This window comes from Siniperca chuatsi, linkage group LG1 (assembly GCF_020085105.1).
Source record: "Siniperca chuatsi isolate FFG_IHB_CAS linkage group LG1, ASM2008510v1, whole genome shotgun sequence".
In the NCBI taxonomy this organism is placed as follows: Eukaryota; Metazoa; Chordata; class Actinopteri; order Centrarchiformes; family Sinipercidae; genus Siniperca; species Siniperca chuatsi.
Window position 1 is genome coordinate 27,857,501 of NC_058042.1, and position 12,721 is coordinate 27,870,221.

Sequence of the window (12,721 nt, forward strand, 5' to 3'; positions counted from 1 at the left end):
TGACATTTCTGGATCCTCTCTGGCTCAGCACCACCTCCTTTCACAAAACTATGGTTACAATGTGTAACCTTCATTCTTCTTTTTTTTCACATCTCCTCAAAGTTTTTACATCCCTGTAATCAGATATCAAAGTTCTAAGCATTAGAAATATATATATTTTTTCATATTAACAGCTAACAAGCATGAATCAAACACTCCATGTGGGCTGAACAAGACACATTGTCAAAGAAACCCAACAAAATCCATTTTCATTATCTCACTGCATATTCTAATCACCTGCTTCTGCCCAAAGGTTGGGAGCATTTCAGATGTCCTAGAAAATGTTATGCTATAATTTTCTACCATTCATGTCTAGCCCCTCTAGTGTGTCAGTGAAAGTGAACAGTGTTGGCTAGTAAACAAAAAGACATGGAAGCCATTGCCAGGCCTGTTTCATGAATTAATGATTACTTGCAAGGGAATTTGACAAGTGAGGGAACGGAAGCTGCTATAGGATCATGTTCAAAGCATTGCTAATTGTCTTTATTTATGACAGCCGGTAATCTCTGGGATGAATTAATGCATTCGCCACACTGCTGTGATGAGCTTCGGCAATCAGTGCAGGAGATCAGCCATAAACCCTGCTAGCTATCTCACGCTGCCACTTACTGGTAGAAAAGGTCTATAGATATTTTAAAAAGGGTTCCTCTATTCAGCAGCAAGAAGGTAATGTACACGCAAACAATACCTTGACTACATTCTTTATGTAAATGTGAGGCAATAACACAACGGTGCCAGTACACTGAAGTGATAGAGTCAGAATCCTGAATTCATAATGCATTAATGTTGCAACAAACCATGCAGGTCTGTGCACAAATTTTGTCCCTCACATGCTGAGATGAAAGTGGTCATATTTTGATTGCGCCATTTGAAATTTTCATCTGGAAATAATCAGCGGCTCCAGAAAATAGGCAATAATATCTGTATCTTACACATGTAAAAACTGATACATACATAAAGCACATTAAACACATTTTGTGAATGAGAGACCAATCAATGCCCACACATTCACTTTCTGAATTTTTAATCACAATTATATGTAACACACCCCTCTGTTTTCTGGTGGTGGTGATGGAATTTATATTGCATACTGAACCACAGCTGTTCCTTTGGCTCCATTCCCACTTGCTCCCTACTGTTTGGAATAAACAAATAAATAGATAGTCACAAGTCAAATGGCATTATGTAATGTACCTCCCAGTACAGTAAAGGCTACCAAATTACTGCCATGCCAAAAACATCTCCCAACTCCCTCACAAATGTGAAAGCTGTGTGACGGTGACCTGGCCTCAGGATAGCTACCAGTTCTGGTAGAGCAGGTGATGACAGCTCCAACACAATCGGACATGCTCAAATACAACACATCCTCGCCATATCATGTCAGCCCAATACCTGCCACCGGGCACTGCAGTGCTCCGCTACACACCTCTCAGATGAGGTTACAGATTAGTTTCTGTTTATACTTAGGGCCTCACAGCAGCTCAATGACCAGCAGAGTAGAGTAGATAAATTACATGCCAGCATTTTTGGTAGAACAAAAAGGACACCCAACCTTTTTTTACAAGGCATTAAAATCAAGTTAGAAAAATCTAGTACCTTGTTTTTTTGGTGGTTTTGTGATTCAGTGTGATTTTGATTCTTGTATTCGTGCTTGCAATGTTGAGGATCTGCTGCTACTCTTTTCACAGGGGGAAAATAAATCAAGCTGCTTTGAGCTCTCTGGACAGCATGTTTTTTTGTGGTTTCTGTGTTGTCCAAATGCTTTTTGGTAGCAGTTTTTCATTTCTAAATTTCTATCAGATTAAAAAAATAATAATAATGTAGTTTGATTGGCCACTACACATAGGGTCAAAGCTACTGCCCATTTTCTCTGCCAGCAACACACCTGACCCTGATATGCCAGACAAATGGCTCATTTGGCGGTTAGGCTCTATTGTCTCATGCACCATTTAAAACTCCTACAATTATACACAATGGGCACTTCTTAGTAACATGCACTGAAACTCATCAACAACTCTAATTAAAATCTGCAGTAGGTCGCCTGCTCTTCCATGAACCGAATAATCAGGTGAAACCGGCCGAAATCTACAGTATACACTATTAAATGCACTTCAGTCATGAAAGGAAGAAGTAGATGGAAGGGAGGAGACAGGCTGAGGAACTTTTACGCCTTGACATACTTAGAGACAGATGGTGCAATGTTGGTGCAACTCAGTATTAAGGAGGTATTCATAATATTTGCCTCTGCCTGTCAAAGGGGGAGCAAGTAATCAAGAGGAAGGTTGGATTTAAAGGAATCAGCTGTACGAACAAAGTTTAAGGAGAGATGGAGTGTGTAAAACTCAATTTTTGTGGCGACACTGAGCCCAAGAAAATGTCCCTATGGGCACAATAAAGTATATCATATTGCAATTAAAGACAAACACACACGTGTGTGACACATCACATCACATTTCTCTGAATATCTCAAATATAATCAACAAATGCTTGTCTTGTTTTGTGATGAACACAGTGCATCATTGCTCTTTCCTGTACATACCTGTACATGGCACAAAACCGAGAGTAATTTACATCAGGAAGGTACAGATTCATTTTCTCATTTGTACTACAGAGGACGAAGAGTGTTTGAGGAAATATTTTGTTTGAAACACAGCCATTGATCTGTGTGAGAACTTTATGGCGTATGGATATGCAAAATAGTCTTTGGATCAAACATCTGTCTGTGGTACTATTTCATATGCAGCTGTTGCCAAACAAGCAGAAAATCATGATCACACGGGATAGACCAAATAGCAATATAGGTAACATAATTTTTTTTTATATAAACAGAAGAATTGTGATATTTCTGTTAGAAATATATACTGTATATACACATAAGAAAAAAACAACATTAAATAAAATAGAATGTAGACTATGTAAAATGTAGCGTTGCAGTTAATAAAAATGCAAATACAAATTAAAGCTACAAGCAGTGATGAACGGACCCTCACACCTCCCGTACGTCGGGATGTGCCAAGTCCGCGGCATTTCATGTAAATGAAATTATGATTAACTCCTAATTGGCATGTAGATGTCCTCAGGCCGGGACTCTCGTCAAACATGTGAAATTTGGAAAAAATCTGACGATGTGGAGTCGAGGTAGCACAGGTACTATTTCTGACAAATCAAAACATGGAAATTCGACGCCATGCCATGCCACAGACATGGACACAGACTTTTCATCGCAAAGTATTTCAGATCGCAATGCCAAAATTTGAAGTCGATCTGATTAATTCTTAATGATTAAAAGAGGAGTTTGTCAAAGTACGGAGCCTGTAAATTCAAAATGGTTGACTACCTGTTGGGTTTAGAGTATGGCTCCAAGAGACTTTTTTAAAGTCTAGAGACTATCTAGATATATAATATATAATATAAGATATAATAATATCTGCCTCCCAAATTTTGTACATCTAGATGAAACGTGGCCCGAGGGCTACTTCATTGAAGGCTAACTTCCTGTTGCCAATAGGTGGTGCTATGAATTCAATTAATGTGTGTGTGTGTGTGTGTGTGTGTGTGTGTGTGTGCAGCGTAGGTCACTCACTGTCCCTCAGGTTGTGACATGTTGATACATATTGGGCAGCAAGATACGGCCTGCCTCCTTCTCCTAGGAGCATTTTTAAATTTGAGAGGTCATTTAGTGCTTTGAAATCTGAGATTACAGAGTTGAACTTGTTAAAGTAAACGTTCCTTATTTCACTGAATTCTTTACATTGTAGGGAGGAAGTGCATCTCTGTCTCAACCTCACCTGTCAAACAGTGACCATAAGCTCACCTATAAGAGTCGAAACTTTCTAAACATTGGGGTTTAAGCAGTAGCTCATGATAAATGATTGGCATGACTGTATGTCTGTATGACCATACAGTCCACCTGTATCTATTCAGTTCTTGTGCAAGTAGTAGATTGATTACAGGGATCTCCTGGACACCTGCTAGCTGGTCTTAGTGAGAAGCACACAAGATATAAATATATGCAGTAAATGTACAAGACAGATACACTCTGTAGCCAATGGTGCATTAAGTATAACAACAACAACAATTACACAATATTTTGGCCTTGATTTAATGCCTTAAAGAGGTCCAACAACAAATCATATTAATCTAGGAATTTAAATTGGATTAGCTGCATTAGCTGAATGCCTAAAATGTAAATATAAGCACACATTGGCTGATGAAATTGATTCTCAATCTGCAGCTGAAGGCGGTGTGTGTGAGTGTATCACTAACATTTGTGGTGGTAACACAGCAATAAAAATATTCAAGTGTTGGCATAAAATGAGATAAAACAAAATGTTGCCATAGTTACACAGGGTTTCCACGGGTCCTTGAAATCCTTGAAAGTTTGAGACGTTGATGTGTAAAATCGGTGGAGTTTCCCTTTAATGCTGTTTTGCACATTAGAAAACACACATTGCAAACATTATTATTTTAACGGAATCATCCATATTTTCTTGCCTCGTGCAAGAACCTAGGACTGATTTAAGATAATTTGTGTTTATCAAGTTGAAACGAGCAATTTATGACAAGCTTGTGCAGTTAAGAGAGTTTTCTTAAACAATCGTATGAGCAAACCTTACAGAAACAAGGTTGAAGAAGTTTAGGATAAGAACACGAAAATCCATAGATCCCAGATTCAAACAGTGTTGGGAATATTGTGTCTCCTCCTGCTCTGAAATTAATTTAATGTACTGTACTTTGCAGCACTCGTTTTGCAGCACTCGTTTTGCAGGCACCTTTGCAGTGATCAGAGTTGGCAGCTCTGATAGATCATAATCAAAATTGAATAAAGTGCAATATTTACTACACAACTTGCAAAGGGCCCTGTGCAGGGCATGTTTAGCTCAAGCATCACTGAGACAGACAGGAACCCTAAGGTCTCCTGTGGGTTGGCTGGTTTAAAGGTGCATTAAGAGTAGTTTTAAAATTCCTCCCACCAATAATTCATGAAATCCTTGAAAGTTTGAGAATATGAGGGGGGAAAATCCTGGCCTTGAAAGTTTTTGAAAATTGACATAAATAGATATGGGTCATTGAAAGTGTTTGGATTTATATATTTTGTACAACAATATAAATAGATAGAATAGAAAGTTTAAGGAATTAGGCCTGGAAAAGTCCTTGAAAAGTCCTTGAATCTGATGTATAAGAAGGTGTGGGGACCATGGTTACAGTTATCAATACACAGTAAAATGTGCCAAACAATGGGAAGCATTCCTGTGGAAGCTTTCATGTTAAATGATTTGATCTATCACTAGGCCCTGCAGTGAGTGTCAGGCTGTGCTGTCATAAATCCCATGACAAATGACACCATTCTCGAACCCTGATCTAACTTACCCAAGCAAAGAACAGGTTAAAGTGCACTGATTGGCCCAACTAGCTTGACATGTCATCTGAATGCATGGCTTGCTAGAAATGTGTTGTGTCCTCTGGTTTACATTTCACTGAAAACATTTTTTGTGTTGTTACCTTGGCCTAATTTTACTGGATTCACATAAGAACTCATTAAACCTCAGCCTTTTGTAGAAACGTCCTTTGGCTTATTCAAGTATCCGCTAAACCTTGACCTGCTCAGGATTTACTGCCTCGAGCGCTGACCATATTCCTGCCCAAGTTCCTGCCCAAGTTCTCCACATGGGTAAACACTCAAATCAATAGTGCTGAATCTGTACTGATCTCACTCAACTATTTTTTAATTGTCAAAGGATTTTGCAGGTTGCCAGGAGGGAGGTCATACCACATCCTCCAGATATACTGGATGCTTGTCTGCTTTGTTAATTCTGTGGAAGCTTGCTGGTTTATTTTTTATGTGAGTACAGTATGCAGTACAAAGGAAAGCTGGATGGTAAAATCATTGGCTTCTTAGCTCCCTTCTGATTGTCCACTGACGAGAGGAACGCAAGCATAACCAGTGAATAATTTGAAATGACAAAACCAAACCATTACAATAGCCTCCCATATTTACCCTTAGACATATTTCTGAATTAATTACATGCAAGTATGTCTAGCCAGAAAGAAAGGATCACATGCAAAGTGCCTATATCCTAATAGCAATTAAAAACATTTAAACGACACCATTGGTAGCGAGACAGCACACTTGCAACGTATACCCTGTTAATACCGAGGCATCTACGAAGCTGTTCTCTTTGGTTCTGTCCTTGAGGGAATTATGCTCTCAGCTCTCAATGAAATGATTGTGCCACTGAACACCCTAATGCTAATTAGAACTTAATTAAATTGAAAGCTGGCTTTCCCTCACAGATGTGTTCAATCAGCATGCTATTAGCGTGTACAAATCATGCTATGGAGGGACACTACGGAGACAGATCGCAAAACTCAAATGCATTTCCCTTTTTGAATTCATTTCATGTTTTTCTAATTCTTGTCTGAGCACAATGGGACCTTTGAACATTACATGAAATACATGCTTGTGTCCTTCATTAGAAAATGCAAGGGGCGGAATTCAAACCTAATTAACAAGCAAGGTTAAAACCACAGTTCTTTGAAATACTTTGATGTTGTAACAAATTTAGTCTGTTTAGTAGTTGTGTAAGATGTATTATTTGAGCATCATTTGGTGTTGTGCACTAACTTAAAAAAAAGACATTTTTTGTGATTAAATCTATTCCCACATTCCTGTTATGGACCTGGTGTCCTGAAATTTTATGAAACAGTCGCACCATATCTTGTAATACAAGTATGTGAAAATGAGAAAAATAAATGTTGCTACCATGAAAGGATTAAATATGAAGGAGTCATGACTAGAAGACCCTAAAACAAAGCAGTACAAAGTCTGGGTGCCATAGTCAAGGGTTAATTTTCAGAATCTTTCATTTATTTTCCCACTGTAAATTGTTTTAGTTGCTTGGCACTTTTTCTTTCTTGATTTTGGTGACCATTTTTCTTAATAAATGGTATTTCCTTTAGTGTTGTGCATAGCTTTTCTCACCAATTCATCCATTCTACACATATCTGGTAAGCTCACTTCAAACTCCACACACCCCGATTTTTTTCATTTTTTTCAACTTGTAGTCTTAAGCCCCAACCAACGCTGACTCAAGTGTCATCACCTGAGGACATTTATCAGATTTTGCACCGCTCCCTTTGGAGCCACAAAAAGCTTTATACAACTTTTATGATATGTAGTAGTACTGCCCAAGTCCTGTAAACAGACGTTGATGGGTAAAATCAGTGAAGTTTCCCTTTAATGCTGTTTTGCACATTAGAAAACACACATTGCAAACATTATTATTTTAACGGAATCATCCATATTCTCAACAATGGGCCTCATGCAAGAACCTAGGACTGATTTAAGATAATTTGTGTTTATCAAGTTGAAACGAGCAATTTATGACAAGCTTGTGCAGTTAAGAGAGTTTTTTTAAACAATCGTATGAGCAAACCTTACAGAAACAAGGTTGAAGAAGTTTAGAATAAAAACACGAAAATCCATAGATCCCAGATTCAAACAGTGTTGGGAATATTGTGTCTCCTCCTGCTCTGAAATTAATTTAATGTACTGTACTTTGCAGCACTTGTTTTGCAGGCACCTTTGCAGTGATCAGAGTTGGCAGCTCTGATAGATCATAATCAAAATTGAATAAAGTGCAATATTTACTACACAACTTGCAAAGGGCCCTGTGCAGGGCATGTTTAGCTCAAGCATCACTGAGACAGACAGGAACCCTAAGGTCTCCTGTGGGTTGGCTGGTTTAAAGGTGCATTAAGAGTAGTTTTAAAATTCCTCCCACCAATAATTCATGAGGTCAGTGACAACTAAGCTGCATGTTTTGTCTATAATGTAATTTACTGTGTGTTATTTTCCAAATGCATTCATTACACATTACATTCACATAAAGTTTTAAAATACACTGATGTGGTTAATGTTTAATGTGGTGTGGTTAACTGGCTTTACAATAAAACAAGAATTGCTTCAGATATTAATGCAAGATAGGGTAGCCTCGACAGAGGCGAGCAGATGACGTGATCAGCATTCAAAAGACCCCAATTTTGTTCAACAGCTACTGTCATTGATATATTTATATAATTATATTATGTGCAATTTGATGCCAGTTGTTGATGGAGAGTTATTTCATTATTTCTGTGCCCAGATTCACAACTAATGTGGAAATACTGCCCCCTCTAATTCCCAAATTCAAATACCTGGTGGGAGGTTTAATGGGCCCATGCTTTCAGTGCTACCAGTGCATGACCCACTTCCTATTGTGACCCAGAGGCTGAGAAAAGCTCTATGCCCTTTGCACAATGTGAAAGGTGTATGTTGACAATGGATGTCAATATCACTCAGTGTGCACAGCACATCACGCACGCTCATGCCCAGAGGGAGCCAGGGCTTACCTGGTTCTCTGTAAGACTGAAGCAACACAGTGATGTGTTATCCTCAAGCTGCTATATGTTCTTCAGTCAAATATTTCAATTGACACAGATTTTGAAAAAAATAGATAGAAAGAGAGAGGTACCACTTGGTGAAAAACAAGTACTTGTAAACTAAAACCTCTCTGCTCATGAATGTGTAAACAGCCAGCCAAATACTGTTTTTTCTTTAAGCAAAGGTCAAAATATATTTTTGCAAATGTTATCAGTTGTAAAACAAAACTGGAAATGTTGGTAACTAAGAATAAAATAAGAGTGAGAAATGTGAGAGGGTTAATTACACGCCTAGTTATTACACAGGCAGGAACAAAGGAGAGTTTATGCAGGTGAGATTATAAAACCCACAGTACACTTCAGAAACCATCTCTTAATAACAGAAATTAAACAAAGAAAAAAGAAAAAAGAAAGGAGCGTAAAATCATGTAAAACAAAAGGGGGGAAAATGCCCTTCTGACCAAATTCTCTGTAATGTGTTTTGGTGTTGTCTGTGGTGCATTCATGTGCTGCTGTGAAGCACATGAACCAACCCAAACTTGAGAGTCAACAGCCAAACAGCATTGCATTCACAAGCTATGCTGTCAGAAAATCAAACTAGGAACAAAAACAAAAAGTGAATGGGGCCATTGTCAAAAGGATTATGTGAATTTGAAAGATTCTTCCAAAAAGGCTGCTGTTCATCAGCCAGCTGTCAAATCTTGGGAGTCTAGGTTCCTACAGCACATGAACACAGCACATCACAACAACTCCTACAGAACAGCCCACAGCACACTTTTTCAGCCAAATGGGATAAAGCATGCAAAAACACCTTTATGCTGCTTGAACTTTGTTGTAAAAGATGCATGAGTGAAGAAGAGAAGGTGAGTTTCTGTCTCTAAGGGTTCAGCAGCACTAGAGAGGGGCTGCTTATTGAAAAAATGTGACATGTTTCACCAACTACGGATATTGATCTGTAGTAGCAACAGTATCTGTAGTGGTTGTATCTGGAAAAAACAACACATATCATACCAGTTACAGTGTTTGGCTTTTCCAGCTTTTCAGATACAAATGCTCTTAGTGGCAAGTCATGTATACATGTTGTTCATCACTTCAAACCCCATATTCCTATAGATTGAAACTTTGAAATAAATTTGTCCTGGTGCAGAAAAAAAGAATCATTCTGTGACCACAGTGACCTTTCTTCACATTTGCTCAGACAGTATATGAAGCGTGGTGGCGCCGCATTAATGAGGATTAGCACGACCGGCGGGACACATGTCACAAAATCGATACTCCTCTAAACTTCAGAGTAAGAGAAAAAATAAGCAGTGTCTACATTTGCATACAGACAACAATTTCTTTCTTTAATCATGGGAATAATGTGATTATAAGCCATTCATGGGTGAAGCCTGCATACTGAGATTGTGTGTGTTTTGTGATCAAAATGTTTTCCTGCTGCTGGCAGCAGTCATTTTTGCTACTTTTGCGTTTCTGCTTCTGCAGTTTGCCTGCCGTTGAGTCTCCCTGGTGTGAACACTGGATCACCTTATAAAAGTGACATGATCAGAGTATGGTGCCACATCCATCACTTTTCTACAAAACATTCTGAAAAATATACAGATTTTTTTTTTGTTTTAAAAGTAATCTTATAAACAACGTCTGTCAATCCCTTCTGGTTAAATGTTTAATGTCAAACCGTTTCTTTTATCTTTACAGCTGAGAAAACTAAGACTACTCAGAAGTTTAAGTTTATTGTACTGTACAATTATGCACAAGAACCAGATGCACTGTATTTAGTGTTTGTAGCAAAACGTTAATTTACAACACCTGTCCACAGGAGGAGGAGAGTTATAAATTGAGATAAATTATTTTTGCAGAATAACAACCATACCCTCTTTCAGTGCAGTTTCTCTTTTGTCAGGAAATTGAAACTCAATTGAATTCAAAACTCTAAAATTCAGCTTTACTTGCTTGATATGCATATTAGTCTTGAATCCTAACATGTCTCAAAACAAGATCGAAGTCTTGCCAAGATACAGGTAATACATACGAATGCCCGGACAATGTTCAGATTGGGGATGCCCTTTATGCCCTAGATGCCCTTTTCAGACTGAAATACCAAGGTAGCATTTTACAATAGAGCATCACAGACATTGATCTTTTGATGAGACACAGTATAAACATGCAACAAGTGAATAAGTGAGTAAATGACATTTACACTGTAGTATTACTACTACACATAGGCTACTCAGACCTGGCATTGATGCCTTCCTTCCTCTTATGCAGCATGTATTTCTCATGATTGAGCATGGGCGGCCACATACATGTTTTCATACCCCTCGAAACATCATTCAACACTTGCCTTCTTATACAGCGTGTGCACATAAAATGTATCCTTCGGATGGGAAATGTGAAGTGGAACAGACAGAAAATAGAACTAGTAATGCTGGTGTGTTTTTGGTTGAGTGTAATTCTTGTTCTATCAGTTTTGAAAGTGGAAATGGAAACTGTTTTGCTAAAAAATAACTTGGTGAAGTCCTATTTGATATTTCATAGTTGTTCAGTTTCGTGTTGCATTTTATCTTTTACAAGTATTTTGTAGACCACGGTGAATCAGTTAGAAATGCAAGTGTACTGCATTTCTCTCCCTTGGAAGTGTATGTTCACTGCAGGATACACAACACACAAAAATAGATGTTTTAAAAGCAGATTTGAAAGATTCCTCCCTGAGGGGAGCGTCATGACCCAGGACCACCTGAGCGTTTGAGGGGAAAAGCACTTTAAAAGATTATTTTTTATGGTATTCTGCTTTATCTGACGGCTCACGGTGATGATCAGTCAGATGAGATGGGAAAGGATGCAACAAAGGTTCCAGGCTGATTTTGAACTGATGCTATATTTACATTGCACACGCCTGAGCCAATGGACGGAGGACAATACAGAATATCTTTGCTTTCGCCCCTCTCAGTCACATTCAGCAACTGCCTACTGATTAGACATTTACATTTTGATTTCCTATTACGGTACCAATCTATGGTCTAATATGTATATTTTGTTCTAAACTCCCCAAGTCAAGTGACAGTTGCACTCAACATTTCCATAAATAAAATACCTGGCCATTATCAGTGAATACTGCCACAACATCTTTACTGAAGACTAGTATAAAATGTTAAAAATGATGGATGTCAATTCATTACAGCTTTAGACTGAAACAGACAAAAGTGTTATTCACCCCAGAGATTTATTTAAGATGCTTGCTCAGTTAGGCCTAAGTAGCAATTTTCCCACAGGCATGCACAGTTCTAGCAAGAATAGGAGCCAAAAAAAAAAAATGAATTATGTGCATGCATAAATATATTGTCACTAACCTTAACCACTTAAATGAATAAATACACAATTCCCTCTAGACTCATAAAAATGGAAACAATGCTCCAAGAATCACATTTTGTAGCATTTATTCAGCCTGGTCCGAATTGAATAAATTTGATAATGTATATTTCATAATCGCTATCACATTTGATTCAGATGAACAGGAGAAGCCCAAGGTTCATGGGATTTAGGGAAGGGGTACTCAGAATTTTAAAAAAATCACTAGACTGTAGCCAATTTTATTGCCAGAAACACATTTCCATTACTCTGAGTTCCTCCTAGCTGGCAGATTTTGAAAAGGAAAAAAGTATTTTCTGTGATTCATTTGTCAGATAGGTCTCTGGCTAGCAAAAAGTTGCTCACTGCCTCTAAAAGGATTGAAATGGTGAATGTGGAAATGCTGCAGAACACATTTATGATTGTTTTTGGCTCATTCAAATATGCTTCACTCAAACACATAACTATTAAATGTTCTTAGTCTCAGTCTGCTTGTGCCTGCAACTGAACAATTTGGCCCTCATTTTTGCTCAGTCAATTCTTTTTATGCATATGCTAAAATATGAAAATGTATAGGATTTTTGGTGCCAAAACATTTGCTTTCATGAGTGGGGATTTTTACATTTCACCTAGCACTCATAAAGTAGAGTAGAAACAGGCAGTCAGCATTTTGTTAAAGGGAATTTTAACAGAACACATGACTGCTGAGGGACGCAAATTAGCTGGTGCTGGAATCAAGCCTATGACCTTTTGGTTGTTGATTGATGATTTCTGCCACTGACTCACTCCTCCCTGTGCGTTAGTTTCTGTAAAGTCTAAGACTAAAGACTTAACATGTTACTAAAAAACAACCAAAGAAGGATGTAATGAAAACAAAGATGACATTCACAATTGAATTTGAAAGAATCTACAA

At 38.0% G+C, this 12,721-nt stretch overlaps 1 protein-coding gene across 1 annotated transcript in view; it reads right to left on the reverse strand.

The window, feature by feature from the left end:
- LOC122865213 (carbohydrate sulfotransferase 8-like) overlaps nucleotides 1–12,721 on the reverse strand; it is a 167,067-nt gene that overhangs the window by 129,234 nt on the left and 25,112 nt on the right. The window lies entirely within an intron of this gene.